This window comes from Lissotriton helveticus, chromosome 9 (genome assembly GCF_964261635.1).
Source record: "Lissotriton helveticus chromosome 9, aLisHel1.1, whole genome shotgun sequence".
Taxonomy (NCBI): domain Eukaryota; kingdom Metazoa; phylum Chordata; class Amphibia; order Caudata; family Salamandridae; genus Lissotriton; species Lissotriton helveticus.
This window is the reverse complement of record NC_136070.1, coordinates 978,519,283-978,535,504: the sequence shown is the minus strand read 5'-3', so window position 1 is coordinate 978,535,504 and position 16,222 is coordinate 978,519,283. Positions and strand designations below refer to the sequence as shown.

Genomic DNA, 16,222 nt, shown 5'->3' with positions numbered 1-16,222 from the left:
GTAGAATTGTGAAATCTTGAGCTTTCATGTACTTTATAAATAAACACAAAAATAAAGAAATAGTCAATTACTACAAAATAGCCAGATAACTTGTAGACATCAAGTACTGGAGTCACTAAAACCTTTTTTTTTGCTATTGGGAAACTGGGTTGTTTAGAGTTGGATAGCTGTATACTCTATCTCCTTGTTCCAGTGAGGTTCCCCAGGTTTTGATACCATCGGATCAGAAAATATTTAATTGTTGTGATTATTTAAATTCATAATTATATATAATTAAAATAAATATTTAAAATACATTCACTCAAGCCAATATTATACTGAAAAATGTGTATACAAAGCATATAACAAAGCATTCACTGACCAATCTGCTGATTAAGCTTTGTCATTGCCACTTCTAACAATCTAACTAGTATGAATAAAACTTTAGGCTACTCCCAATACAGGCACAAGTTGACTGCATTCTTGCAAGTACAGATTTGGTATCCAAGAAATTCAGTTCTCAACTAAAAGTGCAAAAGTTTGCACAGGCATAAAATATGCATTATGTTTCTGGAGCTTGTAGACAGAGCCTACAATTGACTCTACTTGGACAATAGTTGTCCCATTTACCTCTAAGCTCCTGCAGTTGCATTAGGAGAGAGTGCATGCAGATCCTTTTAGGTATTTTAGCTGAGCTTATAGGTATTTCTATATATGACTGGTGCATTACAGATTTCTAAGAAGAGATGAGATGTGCGAAGATCTTTGCTCTGAGAACTCATAATAATCTAAGAGCCGTGGCTTCATAATTAACAGATCAGCAATCAACACCTTAAATTGAATTGCATCATAAATACTCTACCAATTTTCTTGTGCATCTGAGCATTTCTTCAAGCTTTGAATGTATATTGACCATTGATAATCCACCACCTTCTTTTTCTCAATAATAAAACTCAAAATTATGTATTTTAATGTATTTGCGTGCTCTACTGAGACGTTTCTTAATCTATGACACTGCTTTAAAAACAAAGCCTTATTTGCCTTATCCCTTATGATTAAAATGAACAATAACTGGATATATGCTTGTCTTGTTGATTTTGGGAATTTGAATACACTCTGGTAAATGCTGCACTGAGCTCAGTCCATCCAGACACACAACAACCTAGAACTGTTTCCAACTCATTTGTTAATGAAGGCAAGAATTTTGCGCTCATCATTTTCCTGATACTGGAAGTTGATGGGCTATATGATCCGAACTCTAATCGGCAAATATTAGGGCTCTACTTCTATACACTAATTTGGCTAAGTGGTATCAAGGTAATCTAAAGTCGCTTAGCCAGACTACCACATAGTTATATGTAATGGGGCAATCATTTTGTTGCCTATTCTCCAAGTTGCCCAAGACATGCGTTTACTGTCAAAGAATTAAGTCTTCTTTTGACTGTTAACAGTTAAACTGTTTTTACAAGTATATGAATCTGGAACTATTACATAACTTTAAAGGCCTACCCACGTGCAGTCCAAGGTAGCAGTGTCATCACCATGCGGGATAACTTGAATATAAATTTGACTCATTTGTGGAGGAAATACGTCAGCTTTTTTCGATACAATGGCAGTGTCTGTGGTATAAAGATTGAAAAGTAAGGGCAATAGGACACGTCCTTGTTCCAGTATTTTACTAGAGTAGATTATTTCTGCGATCCTGCTTTCATAGCCCAACTTGAGAAGGACTGAGGTCCTATCATGCATCCCTCTATTAGCTCTAAGCAGGATCAGATTGAATGCCATGTCTGCTCCACAGCAGCCACCTACTTAGCCCATCAAAAGTCTTTCTAAATACAAAAAAGAGCCTTTTAAACGTTACCTTGATGAGGTGCAATAACGGAGATCGTAAGAATATTCTGTAATGTGTTGTACGTTGGTCCAAAGCCGGGCTGACCAATTGGTAACAGATTTATTTCTTCGGCCAATGCTTCCACTTCATCTAAGAGTAGTCATATATACTTTTTACTATCAATGTCTAGGAGAGCTACAAATATAAAGTTTCTGCGGTCATCTAGGTTATCTTTTTTATATTATGTATGTAATATGGATCACCTCCAAGGATCTGGAATTTCTGCTGATTACACTGTTGTATTATATAACAGAGTAATGACCTTTAGTTTTACAGAATGATGGATAATTCTTTGGCTCCAGGTGATTAGGTAGAGCTTACTAAGCCTGCAATACAGTTCTTAACCCTTTTCCAAAACTTTAACTATTTAAAAGAGGCATTCACCTACTTAGAGCCTTTTGATTTAACCAGTCCAAATATCACCGTTATTAACTACATTGCAGACAACAGAACTGCCCAGGCTGTTATGAATATCCAGAAGCGTTTTTGTTTTGCAAATAGCTTGTGATGCATTCCATTGGCGATGTAGGACGCATTTTTGTCTCCCAGACATTGTCTTTTTTATAGATTTGATTTGGTCCATGCATTCTTCTGAAAGAGGGGTATGAATCAATACAATACAGAAAGGCACAATTGGCTATTAGAGAGGATCAGAAAGCTAACCGTCTATGGTATTTCAACTGCCATTAAATTATTATACTTATTAGCAGTATTCATGGTCTCCCTTGCCATCCTTATTCATCGGCTACCTAACGTGTCCATTTGTAAAACTACTAGTTTGAACTGGTTTCAATCTTTTCTAGTAGGCCTAAATTGATCTTGTTGCATCCTTTCACATTTGCCCCTACAACTATCAAACACTACGCTTCACAGGCCCTCACTAAGCTTTACCCTTTTTAATATCTATATGAGCTTCCCAATCATCCCAGGTTCTGGCATATGGATTTACTGAAGTAGTTACTTACCTTTGGTAACACTCTTTCTGGTGGATATGCTGTCTAACCGCAGAATCCTTACTATGAATATTACAGAAACATCAAAGCATTATTCCTACACAGCTATAGGTGGCATTGTGCAGCTCCATGCTGATATCATTCCACGCCAGAAGTGCCACCCACACATGCTGTTGTCGGTTGCTTTTCTGGCAGTCTGCACCCTTAGACGCAGAGCCTACCTGTAAATTGGCATGACCAGTATGCAGAGCTCTAAACTACAATTTTTTAAGACGGAAAAGTGCCCAGTTCAAACTCAGGGGCGTTAGGTGGGTGGCTGAGGAATATGTGGTTAGAGTGTCCAGAAGAAAGAGTGTATGATGGGAAAATGTGTTACCACTGTTGGTAAAAGAGAAGTATGGGTCCTCAGCACCAGCTTGTCTGGGAAAAACATGGTGTAGGGTGGCTGGAGAGAAAGAATCTTAAGCATGCTCACATGCAGAACTGATGTAATTGCAATGACAAAGACCGTAGCACAAGTTACTTACCTTCGGTAACGATATATCTGTAAGAAACAGTAATTAGTGTTAGATTCCTTACCTTAGAATATCCCTAGGCGTCAGACTGGATCCGGAAATTTTTGCGTAGCAGTTACCTTGCACGTCGGTAGACGTTGTCTGCGGCACCGCATCAGTCATCGGCGACGGGATGACGTCGGAGTACTTAGACGCCGCCCTCGCGCGCTGATGTCAGTTCTTATACTCAGCTTTTCCGCACCAGAAACGCAGAGCCATGATAAAAACCAACACTGGTGCCATGAAACTAGGGCCATCAAAGGGAAGATCCTTAACCCTAGATATCGGTTCGCAGAACGGGGAGGATGAGTTGGGCGGTAAGGAATCTAACACTAACTACTGTTTCTTACAGATATATCGTTACCGAAGGTAAGTTACTTGTGCAACTGAAAGAAACAGGTTAGTGTTAGATTCCTTACCTTAGAATAGATACCCCAGCAATACCAACCCCGGTGGTGGGTCTACGAACCAATGATCACACCAAAAAGTCCTGGAGAACAGAACAGCCAAAAAAGCCATCTCTCCGGACTTGGCTGTCCAGGCAATAGTGTCTAGCGAACGTGTGCAGCGAAGCCCACGTAGCTGCCTGACAGATGTCCTGCAAGGGGACTCCCCGACCCTGGGCAGTAGTAGCCGCTGAGGCCCGAGTGGAGTGGGCACGCAGCCACAACGGAGGCTCCTTCTTAGCCAGAGAATAACAGGCCTTAATGCACAAAACGACCCATAGAGAAATGGTCCGTTTGTGCACCGTCCGTCCCTTCTTAGCGCCCACGTAACCAACAAAGAGCTGGTCGTCCACCCGGAACTTGCGTGTGCGGTCCAAATAGAATGAGAGCGCACGTTTTGGGTGCAGATGGTGGAGCCTCTCTTCCTCTTTTGAGGGATGCGGAGGCGGAAAGAAGGTGGGCAAGATGATGGACTGCCCGATGTGGAAGGCTGTAACAACCTTGGGCAGGAAAGAGGGATGTGTTTTTAAGATAACTTGTCCGGATGGACAGAAAGGAAAGGAGGCTTAGAAAAAAAGAGCCTGGAGCTCGCTCACCCTCCTGGCAGAGGTGATGGCAACCAGGAATGCAGTCTTAAGAGTAAGAAGACAGAGAGGACAATTGTGAAGTGGCTCAGAACAAGGTTATAGTCCCACTGAGGCATCACGAAAGGAACAGGAGGAAACATGTGAGTGATGCCCTTCAAGAATCTATTTACAACAGGGGACTTGAAATGAGAAGGCTGATCAGGAAGCCTTAAGAAGGCTGAAATGGCAGAGAGGTAGCCTTTGATAGTCCCCAGAGCAGAGCCCTGCTGGCCAAGAGAAAGAGGAGAACCTCTGAAAGAGGGGCAGAAAGGGGATCCACAGCCTTTGCTGTGCACCATGCCACAAATCTGTTCCACCTGCAGGCGTATACCGTTTTCGTGGAGGGCCGCCTGGCTGCCAGAATGACATCATAGACTGCAGGAGGCAAGTCAAATGGCCTCAACTGCTGCCGCTCAAACTCCACGCATGGAGGTGGAGGCTGGACAGGTATAGGTGGGGGACTGTCCCCTGCTGCTGCGACAGAAGGTCCTCCTGAAGAGGCAGACGAATCGAGGGATCGACTGACATGCTGAGTATCTCGGGATATCAGAACCTTTGTGCCCAGTCCGGAGCCACAAGGATGACTTGGACCCGGTCGCGCCTGATCTTCAGCACTCTGGGCAGAAGTGGTATAGGCAGAAAGGCGTACAACAGACCGCAACTCCACTCGCGACGAAAAGCGTCGCCGAGCGAGTGCCGCCTTGGAAATTCCAACGCGCAGAACTGATGACATTGTGCGTTCTCTTCTGTGGCGAATAGATCTAACCAAGGCTCTCCCCGATGCCGAAAGATACCTTGCGCCACGTCCGAGTTCAGATGCCATTCGTGATCCATCATGCACCGACGGCTGAGTTCGTCCACCCTGGCGTTCAGGGAACCTGCCAGGTGTTGAACCACCAGGGTGACGCCCTGGTGTTCCAGACATTGCCAGAGGAGCAGAGCCTCCTGGCAGAGGGTACCACACGGCAGTGGTGTGTCCGTGAACACCTGCACCACACTTCCCCGTACAGAGGAAAGAAATGCCTTCAGTGCAAGCTGGATCGCTCGCAGCTCCAGAAGGTTGATGTGGAGCCGGGACTCCGCCGGAGACCAGAGGCCTCTGATCTCTGCCTCTCCCATGTGGCCCCCCCAGCCCAGGAGGGACGCATCCGTCACAACTACGTGCTCCGGTTGGGGTAGGGAGAGGGATCTGCCGCTGACCCAATTGCGGTCCGTGAGCCACCACTGCAACTGCCTCGCAGTGCCCTCCGAGATCAGGACGTAGTCAGACATGTTGCCCTGATGCTGGGCCCACTGAAACTTCAGGTCCCACTGCAGAGCCTGCATCCGCCACCGGGCGTGATGCACCAGAAGGATGCAGGAGGCCATCAGCCCCAGAAGCAGCAGCGTCAACCTGACCGAGACCCGGGATAAAGGCGGAAAGATCGGAATCAGAGCCTGAATATCCTGAACCCGCTGTTCGGGAGGATAAACCCGAAACTGCACCGAATCCAGAACCGCTCAGATGAAGAGGAGCTTTTGAGAGGGACACAGGTGTGACTTCGGCACATTGATGGAAAACCCCAACAAGTGCAGGGGGTCGGCCGTAGTCTGGAGGTGGCTGACGACTGTCTGGGGCGAGCCCGCCTTCAACAACCAGTCGTCGAGATAGGGGAAGACTGACATCCCTAAGCTGCGCAGATGAGCTGCGACCACCGCCATCACTTTCGTGAACACCCGTGGGGCGCTGGTAAGGCCAAAGGGGAGCACGGTGAACTGAAAGTGCTCGTGGCCCACCGTGAACCGCAGGTAATGCCGGCAGGACGGGGATGTGGAAATAAGCGTCCTGCAAGTTCAACGCTACCATCCAGTCTTCTGGGTCCAGGGCAGCTAAGACCTGAGCCAAAGTCAGCATTTTGAACTTCTCCTTCCGGAGGAAGCCGTTAACGTTCCGTAGGTCCAAGATAGGGCGTAGGCCCCCTTTGCCCTTTTTGGGTACCAGAAAGTAGTGGGAGTAGCAACCACACCCTACTTCTGGCCCAGGAACGCGCTCAATGGCCCCCTTGTCCAAGAGGGCCGTAACTTCCTCCTGCAGAAGTCGCAAATGATCCCCCGATACACGGTGGTTCTGCAGTGACATGGCTGGAGGGGTCGCCTCGAAGGGGAGGGAGTAGCCCCTTCGGACGATTTGCAGCACCCACCTGTCCGATGTGATGTTGCGCCAGTGGAGGAGGTGATGGTGGACCCTGCCCCCCACTGGTGTCAAATGGCCTGAAAGCTCGGACTAGGACGGCTTTGAGGCAGATGCTACGGGGGGGGGTTGATGTGGTCTGGCCTCACCGTTGTCTCCTGGCACCGCCACGGCGGTTACCACGTCCGCCGCCGTGCTGGATGTTAGACTGCGGCCCTTGGCTGGCAGGACATGAAGGGGCGCCCCTTCCTTGGTCACGAAAGGAGCTAAAGGCAGACTGCTGCTGACGCTGGCACGACAGGCCCAAGGACTTGGCCGTAGCCCTGGAGTCCTTGAAGCGTTCAAGCGCATGATTTGCCTTGCCACCAAAGAAGTGGCTGCAATCGAACAGCATGTCCATGAGGGCGTTCTAGACATCAGCCGAGAAGTTGGCGGACCTCAGCCAGGCGTGGCGGCGAACCGCCACCGTCGTTGACATCGCCCTGCCCAGCGAGTCCGTGGTATCCAGTCCACATCGAATGGAGTACCGCGCTGCGTCTCGTCCCTCCGCAAGGGCTTGAGCGAGCTTCACCCGGGCACCCTCCGGGCACTCCGGCAGCACGGCCGCAACCGTATCCCACAGAGAGTGGGTGTAACGGCCCAAAAGGCAAGCGGTGTTGACTGACCGCAACCCCAAACTGAGGGAGGAGAACAGTTTCTTGCCTAACTGTTCATACTTTTGGATTCCCGATCTGGAGGTGCAGTCAGGAATGCAGACTGGGAGGTAGAGGCCTGGATAAGCAGGCTCTCGGGGGTGGGGTGGGTGGACAGAAAACTAGGGTCGCCCGGAGCCGGGCGGTGGCGCCTGGCGATGTTCCTATCTACAGGGGAAACTGTAGCGAGCCTGGACCAGGTGCCCAACAGGACGTCCGTGAGAGCCTCATTAAACGGCAGTAGAGGCTCCGAAGAGCTTACCTGCGGTTTAAGGAGGATGTTAGACCTCACAGTCGCGACGGGGAGCAAAAAAGCCAAGGCCTTGGCCGCCCTCGTCAGCACCACACTATAAGCAGCCCCCTCCTCCGTAGCCATGGTAGGAGGGGAGACAAAGCCAGTGTCAGGCGAAGTGTCAAGACCACTGGGTTCCCCTAGCTCGTCTGTCCAGTCCCGAAATGCCTGACACTCCCGTGCCAGAGGGTCCTCAGACCCCTCTCAGTCACCCTCGCCCTCCATCTCCTGAAAATCCGGTGCAAAGGACGGAGCCGGATCATAGAAGAATTGTTCTTCTGCCGGGGTCGAATGCGGCGTTGAGCGACGGTGGTCCGACGCCGGATCCGGACCGAGGGAAGGACCAGGGACGGCGCAGTCCGGGGACAGCGCCGGGGGCGACACCCTAGGGGTCGACGCCGGCAGGGTCGTAAGGTCGACCAGCGGCGACCCGGATCCGGAACCAGATCCAGCGGGGCCCTGTGGCGCCAGGACAGAAGATGCCGACGGCGCCGGGGCCGAAGCACCCGGCCCGCTTGGGCTCCCAGCCGGGACCGCGGGTCCCGAAGGCGCCGCAGAACCCGACGGAGAAGAGAGCGACCTCATAGCCATGAGGAAGGCATCGATCTCCTCTAGCGTCACTTTCGGCCCAGGGACCGGTGGGTATAGAGCAGGCCGCGAAGCCTGCAGCTCCGGCGGAGCCGCGTGGGCGGTGTCGCCCGAACCCCTGGCCGCATCGCGCGAGCGTCGAGGTGAGTTGGAAGAGCGATGTCGCCTCTACGACTTCTTGTGCCTCTTACCGGAGGACTTGGAGCACGACGAATGGGGACGACTCACCGAGCTTCGACGACTGTGGCCCCGCGACCGGTCCCTTGACCCCCTCCTGGACCGTGAGCGGCGCAGGGCCGACTGCCGGATCTCGAGGCGCTTACGGGACCGCTCCCGCCTAGCCTTCGACGTCAGAGCCCGGCAGTCGGAGCACGACTTGTTGTCGTGGTCGGCCTCAAGGCAATAGAGGCACCGGCGGTGGGGAGCAGTAACCGACATCAGTCGGTTACAGTCGGTACAGGGCTTGAACCCGGGCATCCCTACCGTCACCGAGAGTCGTACAGACTCGCAAAGTGATCAATAAGGATTGAAAAAGTTTAATCAAAAAATGACTAAGAGTACTGCTTTTTCCGGATCTGCGCTTGCCGGCACGGATAAAGAAAAACTGACGTCAGCGCGCGAGGGCGGCGTCTAAGTACTCCGACGACGTCATCCCGACGCCGACGGCGGACGTGGAGCCGCCTACCGACACGCAAGGGTACTGCTACGCAAAATTTTCCAGATACAGTCTGGCGCCTGGGGATATTCTAAGGTAAGGAATCTTACACTAACCTGTTTCTTTCAGATTTGAGGGTCAGGAGACGTAATAAACAACAGTGAATCAGATCAAAGGGAGATTTGAAAAATTCCCTACTTGACTAAATCCAATTTTATGATGCTATATTGGTGGAAAGTTGTCACTCATTTCCATTACCTGGATGGATACGTTGGGTCATTTTTAAATAGAAGCCCAGAAAGGAATACATAGTTTATAACCATGAGTATAGTTACATGGGACATCGGAGTCAATCAATCAAGTGGCTTGTAAAGTGCGACTACTCACCCATAAGGGTCGCAAGGCGCTTGTGGGGTGGGCTGCAGATTTGTTGCAAAGCACTGTGGTTCAGTCGCAGAGCCAGGTCTTGAAGTCCTTCCTGAATTGGGGCAGTGACAGTATTGTCTTAGGGAGAGAGGCAGGGTGTTCCAGGTCTTTTCTGTGGGGTAGGAGAAGGATCGGAGGGAACCTATCCTTTGAGGGCTCGAAGGAAAATCAAGTGCAATACCTGGGAACAACTTTTGTTCTTCTGGATCTATGCTCTTTTCTGCTTTCTGACATCAAGCTATGCCCCAAACAGCTTCTTGCACCACACAATAATTTGAGGAGTTATAGTTTGGCACCAGACTTTATTTGAAATCTCCACCCATAATAACTGTAAAATAACAATAGTCAAATATTATCTGTAATCCTTCGTCACTAAGTTGACAACCCGAGTATGAAAAGTCAGCACTTGATTACTGTCATAACCTCTTTCAGAGGGCCACAGATCATGCAGAAGTTACTTGGCCCAACCAAGGGGGAACGAGGCCTTTTACTCCCGATGTCCCCGAGCCTAGTTTACTGGGGGCTCTGAGTAACTACCCCTTCAGCACTTGAGTAGTACAGGTCGAGCAGGTCAAGACTTCTAGAGGGGAGACAGGTGCATGGTTTACACAGACTCAAGACTCAAAATACGCTCCCCAACTCAAACTAATATTCAACGTCTTCGTAAGGCTTGCACTCTAGGTTAGTCGGGGCAAGATCCTGAGTCCAGTCCCGGGAATCCTAACATGTAGGCTCGACCCCGCTAGTAACTAATAGAAGTTCCATGATGGCTGTCAAAGTCAAAATATCTTAGAGCAGTGGAGCTATAGTCAGAGCAAGTTCCCCCAGGGTCTTGGAGGAGAGGTGATCAGTCTTATCATCTGCTTCAGCTGATGTTGCATTACAAAAGGCCTGGGAGTATGTCAGCGTCCTGGTGCCGTCTGGTGATTCAGCTTCACGGTCGACGTGAATAGGTGCCACACAATGCGTGATACTCTTGCCGATGCAGGCAAATCGGTTGAACGTCCATAATGCTTCTCCGGTGGGGAGGTAAGTCCTCTTGATTCCAGCTGTAGATCTTAAGCGGCTTCTAATCTCCAAAGACAAAGTCGCTGTTCTGGTGACATAGTCACAACCCACTTTGGATCACTTAAGCACACACAAGGGCAAATACTCTTTCTGTTCTCCACGCTCCCCTCTGAACAAACAGAGGCTGCGAGTTGCAGCACACAAGGTGAAGGTCCTCTCAAAATACAGCAGTAAACAAGGCGATGGCCCTACTCGGTCACTCCGCTGCACCAGGGTGATGGGCCTTAATCTTCATAGCAGCCCCACCTGGCAGACAGCCCGATCAGGTGTGATGGTCCACTTAAGCGGTACACAGGCAGACAGCTCAATCCTTCCAAAAGGACTGTAAATCTCACACTTTGCTTAAGGGGTCCAGTTGATAGGATCCCCACTGGACCTTGCTCCTTTTAGGCACTCTCCTCCTCATAGGTTCCTTTGGTCTCAGCAGGCAGATGCTGGTGCTCAAGGGTAAGTGGTCTTGATTCTCTTGGGTACCATCCCTGTAGGAAAGTAGAATGTGCTCCTTACGGTTACCCCCACTTTTTGCTGATGTATCACTGTTTTTGGCCTAGTCTGACTGGGATCTTGCTATCCAGGACCCAGTCTATCTGCTTTCTCCCTTAAATTGCAATGTATGTACTTTAGGTACACTCCAGATTGGACACTGGGGTACCCTTATGAGTTCCTAATATATAGTACACCACGTACCCAGGGCATAGATTCCCCAGAGGCCTCCCATGGGCTGCAGCATGTATTATGCCACCCCTGAAAGGCCGCCCAAAATGACACGACAGGCCTGCTACTGCAGACTGTGTAAGATTGTGCTTGCACCACTTACTGAGATATAGGTTCACTATATCTATCTAAATCACTACACTTAAATACCTATCAGTCACCCCTGTGGCAGGGCTTATCAATCCTGAAGGCAGGGTGCTGGGTTTTACGTGAGAGGTTGCCCCTGCATGAGCAGAGCCATTCTGCAGCCTTCGGAGACCATTCTCCAGGGTTATCTGTGATACAGCCAGACATATATGTTTATGTGCATTATAAACTTGCGGTAAATGCTAACTTTAAAACTGCTTCTTAGAAACATGTAGGGTTTGGTATCAAACACCTTGGAATCATACCTCCATACCAGTAACTGGTGTGGGAGGTATGATTCCACCCTTCTAGAACCACTACTATGGGTCACTGGTCTACACGGTAACAGCTTTCACGACCTGGGCAGCACAAAATGGATGCTGCCAGCCACAGACACGGGTCTGCCCTCCTGCTGCTGAGCCAAGCTCGTGCAGAGAAAGGAGTGGCAATAGGCATCCTGTCACAGGAAGGTGTAACCACCATCCAGAAAAAATGTAATGTATTGGGGCTGGGTGGGTGCACTCTCTGAATGCCAGAAAGTCTGCACTGGGGGCACATTTGGTGTCCCTGTGTATAGTCCAGCTTAAACCAGTTCTGGGAGCCTTTGGCTTCTGCTCTGGCGCGAAACTGGACAAAGGACTTGGGTGTAGCCACCCCTCTGTCCTGCCACTCCCCAAGGAGGGTTGACAGAATCTTTCCAACCCCTTCCCATGTGTATAAAGTGCAGCCCAAATGCCTCGAACAGTGGATTACCCGACTACAGGACTTTATATTTTACCCGGACAAGATTCTGCTAAGAAGAAACCAAGTACTTCGACTGCCTGCACGACACTGGACGACTGAAGAATCTCTCTTGGAGTAAAGGAGTTACCCTCCTGCAAAAGCAGGCACCTAAATGCATCTGACCGGTTTGCTTCTACCAAGCTCCTGAGGAATCCGAAGATTTCAGCAACACAGGAGGTGGGTTCCCGAAGGTCCCTGAAGTCGATCTGCCCTCTCAGCAATTCTGAGACCTGTATCCCTCGTGGGGACCGTGCAACCCGAACCCATGTGCACAGCGTACATTTGCAGTTGCATATGCTTGCCAACAATTCCCGAGCTGGTGCATTGGACTCCATGTAGTCCTGACCACGAGCAGTATTTGCACCAAAGATTTCCTGCCTCCTCTCACCGAGTGTCCTCTGGACGGGTACTTTGCAAACTTGCTTGAGGTCTCCTCGCGATCCCTGGACCGTTGGCTTGTGGGTCCTGGCGAGGGTCACCTTGTTGGTTCTTGGGCTTACCTGGTTGCTCCAGACGTGCCCTGACTCTCCATTGTTTGGAGAGTGTCCTGGACCTTGCTGGTCCACTCTGTAACCCGTTTCCTCAGACCGCATAGGTTGCATTTGCCAACGCTTGTTGGTGCTCCAGTCAGACATCGACCCCTCAGCACTCTACATCCTTCGTGGGACAGCTCACCTCCGGATCCTGGTTGTCCTCAAAGTCTCCTGGTCTCGGTGGCTGCAGAGTCAAGCAACCCTTCTTTGCACCTGAAGCACCTGTCATCGGTGGGCATTCGACTATTGAGCCCCTGGTCAACTGAAGTGACCCAGACTCTGTCCCCTCTGCTTTCAGGTTCCTCTCACCTTGAATCCAGGCTTGGATTCCACCGGATACTCTTCGCCTTCCTGGCAGCCGTGCTTCATTACAGCTCCCTATTGAAAATGACGAAGGTTTCAGACACCACTTGACCCCTATGCACTTGGCTCCTCTGGGATAGGTAACACGGGTACCTTGGTACTCACTGGTGGGCTGGCCTTAGAACCTCCTATGTTCCAAAGGGTTTGCTCAAAGTCCTTGTAGAAGTGTCCTTAAACAGGCAATTTACAACCGCGACTTTCCTATAGCGTTGTACGGCGCACGCAGTCATGTTTCCTCATGAACCTCATGCTCATCCTCATGCTCATGTGGGCTCATGCACCTGTGCCCACACCTCTGGCATAGGGCACCCAGCTAGAGAGGTGACTGAAGTATGCCAGGGCATTGAACTCTGCTTTTAGTTCTGTACTTAGGCACTCAGCCTGCAAATGCAGTGTGTGGGTGCCAGGGTACAGGGCCCCTGAGGGTGGCACAATAAGTGCTGCAGCCCTCAGTGGTCTTCTCTAGTCACCATGCCCTGGGTACCTAGGGTACCATCTACTAGGGGCTGACAGGTGGCCAGAGATGCCAATTGGGTTTTGTTTCAGTACAGTTTTAGGGAAGGAACACAGGCCCTGGGTACCTGGTTGGCAGGAGCCCAGGGCACACTCAGTCAAAGCACATCAGCAATTCAGAAAAAAGTGGGGCATACCAATGCAAGAAAGATGGCACTTTCTCACAGGCACGATTATATCTCTCTTCCCGATTTCACGTATCTGGTTCAGGAGACTCGAAGCAAGTTCACCGAGGTTAAGAGGACACTGCAGAAACACGGCCTACGTTATGGAATGCTATATCCGGCTCGACTGTAGCTCCAGCTGGACAGCAAGTTCCATATATTTGACTCTCCGGCGGACACACTGCTCTTTGTAAACACTTGGCTCGATGTCACCGGGGCACCTGTCATCTGCTGGCTTCCCAGCTCCTTCGCCTCCGGACCTGCAGGTTATGTCTCCAATCTGATGGCACCAGGCTGAATGTTACTGTTTTCTACTCCTATTCCATGTTACTCACTTTACAGATTACATGAGCCGGGCCCCACCGCAACTAACGGGGCGCCCTCGCTGCTCTCCTCAGAGAAGAGCTCCAGCCTGCTCTGCCCCGGGGCTTGCCTGACCCCAAAATGGCGATACAAAAGGGGATAATGGACGGAGCGCTTGAGCAAATCAAACACTCACCCCCAGTAAACTGATCTGGGTGTAATCCATCACCATTCTTTAGCCCACTCAGCCACCCCAGTTCAGACATGGCCATATGCAAATCAGTCTGACCCTGTGCCTCATGGGAACAGTCCAGCCCGAACTGCCAAGCCATGTCTTCCCTGGACCGGAAACAAGCATCCTGGGACCGGTTTCGGATTCATAATCCTCATCAGCCAGGCTATCTTGAATCCAGTGGCCAAGTGAGCAAGGGACTCACGTCTGAGCATACCCTGCCACACTTAGGGCGAACAAAGCGATACAAAAGGGGATGATGGACGGAGCGCTTGAGCAAATCAAACACTCACCCCCAGTCAACTGATCTGGGTTTAATCCATCACCATTCTTTAGCCCACTCAGCCACCCCAGTTCAGACATGGCCATATGCAAATCAGTCTGACCCTGTGCCTCATGGGAACAGTCCAGCCCGAACTGCCAAGCCATGTCTTCCCTGGACCGGAAACAAGCATCCTGGGACCGGTTTCGGATTCATAATCCTCATCAGCCAGGCTATCTTGAATCCAGTGGCCAAGTGAGCAAGGGACTCACGTCTGAGCATGCCCTGCCACACTTAGGGCGAACAAAGCGATACAAAAGGGGATGATGGACGGAGCGCTTGAGCAAATCAAACACTCACCCCCAGTCAACTGATCTGGGTTTAATCAATCACCATTCTTTAGCCCACTCAGCCACCCCAGTTCAGACATGGCCATATGCAAATCAGTCTGACCCTGTGCCTCATGGGAACAGTCCAGCCCGAACTGCCAAGCCGTGTCTTCCCTGGACCGGAAACAAGCATCCTGGGACCGGTTTCGGATTCATAATCCTCATCAGCCAGGCTATCTTGAATCCAGTGGCCAAGTGAGCAAGGGACTCACGTCTGAGCATACCCTGCCACACTTAGGGCGAACAAAGCGATACAAAAGGGGATGATGGACTGAGCGCTTGAGCAAATCAAACACTCACCCCCAGTCAACTGATCTGGGTTTAATCCATCACCATTCTTTAGCCCACTCAGCCACCCCAGTTCAGACATGGCCATATGCAAATCAGTCTGACCCTGTGCCTCATGTGAACAGTCCAACCCGAACTGCCACTGGATTCAAGCAAGCCGGGCTGAAGACGGCTGGAATGCCAGAAACCGGTCCTCGGAAGCTTGTTTCCGGTCCAGGAAAGACATGGCTTGGCAGTTCGGGCTGGACTGTTCCCATGAGGCACAGGGTCAGACTGATTTGCATATAGCCATGTCAGAACTGGGGTGGCAGAGTGGGCTAAAGAACGGTGATGGATTAAACCCAGATCTTTTGACTGGGTGTGAGTGTTTGATTGATTCAGATGCTCCGTCCATCACCACCCCCTTTTGTACCGCTTTTGGCCGCCATAAGTGTGGCAGGGTATGCTCAGACGTGAGTCCCTTGCTCACTTTGCCACTGGATTCAAGCAAGCCGGGCTGAAGACGGCTGGAATGCCAGAAACCGGTCCTCGGAAGCTTGTTTCCGGTCCAGGGAAGACATGGCTTGGCAGTTCGGGCTGGACTGTTCCCATGAGGCACAGGGTCAGACTGATTTGCATATAGCCATGTCAGAACTGGGGTGGCAGAGTGGGCTAAAGAACGGTGATGGATTAAACCCAGATCTTTTGACTGGGTGTGAGTGTTTGATTGATTCAGATGCTCCGTCCATCACCACCCCCTTTTGTACCGCTTTTGGCCGCCATAAGTGTGGCAGGGTATGCTCAGACGTGAGTCCCTTGCTCACTTTGCCACTGGATTCAAGCAAGCCGGGCTTAAGACGGCTAGATTGCCAGAAACCGGTCCTCGGAAGCTTGTTTCCGGTCCAGGGAAGACATGGCTTGGCAGTTCGGGCTGAACTGTTCCCATGAGGCACAGGGTCAGACTGATTTGCATATAGCCATGTCAGAACTGGGGTGGCAGAGTGGGCTAAAGAACGGTGATGGATTAAACCCAGATCTTTTGACTGGGTGTGAGTGTTTGATTGATTCAGATGCTCCGCCCATCACCACCCCCTTTTGTACCGCTTTTGGCCGCCATAAGTGTGGCAGGGTATGCTCAGACGTGAGTCCCTTGCTCACTTTGCCACTGGATTCAAGCAAGCCGGGCTTAAGACGGCTGGATTGCCAGAAACCGGTCCTCGGAAGCTTGTT

General features: G+C 50.5%; 1 protein-coding gene across 7 annotated transcripts in view; it reads right to left on the bottom strand.

Moving 5' to 3' along the window:
• DCAF1 (DDB1 and CUL4 associated factor 1) overlaps positions 1-16,222 on the bottom strand; it is a 928,365-nt gene that overhangs the window by 148,741 nt on the left and 763,402 nt on the right. The window lies entirely within an intron of this gene.